At 56.4% G+C, this 652-nt stretch overlaps 1 protein-coding gene across 1 annotated transcript in view; it reads left to right on the top strand.

The window, feature by feature from the left end:
* STARD10 (StAR related lipid transfer domain containing 10) overlaps positions 1-652 on the top strand; it is a 26,820-nt gene that overhangs the window by 3,045 nt on the left and 23,123 nt on the right. The window lies entirely within an intron of this gene.

The following is a 652-nucleotide window of genomic DNA, read 5'->3' as shown; positions in this document are numbered from 1 at the left end:
GTGTGTGTGTGTGTGTGTGTGTGTGTGTGTGTGTGTGTGCGCGCGCATGTGCGCATGTGCGCGCGCCTAACCATGCATGCAGAGGAGGTATGCTAGTGGACACGGACCAAAGATTCTGGGGCTGGAGAGGGTCCTGGTTAAAGCTCCCAGATGGGAGTGAGACTGGAGTGGAGATTTTGCCCAAGTTTGGGCAGCCCGTGACCCCTGAGCCTTGTGAGTTGGATCAGCTATCTGCTGGTTTAGCACACCTCACTGGGAATTGAGTTAGGTGTGCGTATGCTTGGTGTGCCTCTAGGTTGGTGCGGGATGCAAGCTGTGGGCATCACTGAGTTGCTGTGGGGTTGTCATCCCTGTGAGTTCATCTCTCCATTGTCATGGGGGTGTGTGCCCATCTTTGTATCTCTGGAGTGTTGTGTGGGGGTGTTTTGGGGTTGTTCTGGGGACGGCGTGCCTGTGTGTAAACACTGTAGGTTGTTGCAGAGGTGTGTACCTGTGAACGTCGGAGGAGTGTCAGAGAAGGGGTTAACAATGAACTTCCAGAATCCCTCTTTAGTACTCGTAGCCCTTCATCCCAGAGCCCACTCTGCCTTGGCCACTCCCCACCCGTCCCCAAACCCTGCCGGGGACGGGCCCCTTCCGTCTGGGTCCCCCC

Source organism: Carlito syrichta, unplaced genomic scaffold (assembly GCF_000164805.1).
Source record: "Carlito syrichta isolate Samal-C Ts95f unplaced genomic scaffold, Tarsius_syrichta-2.0.1 Scaffold312747, whole genome shotgun sequence".
In the NCBI taxonomy this organism is placed as follows: Eukaryota; Metazoa; Chordata; class Mammalia; order Primates; family Tarsiidae; genus Carlito; species Carlito syrichta.
This window is presented reverse-complemented; position numbering and strand designations above follow the sequence as displayed.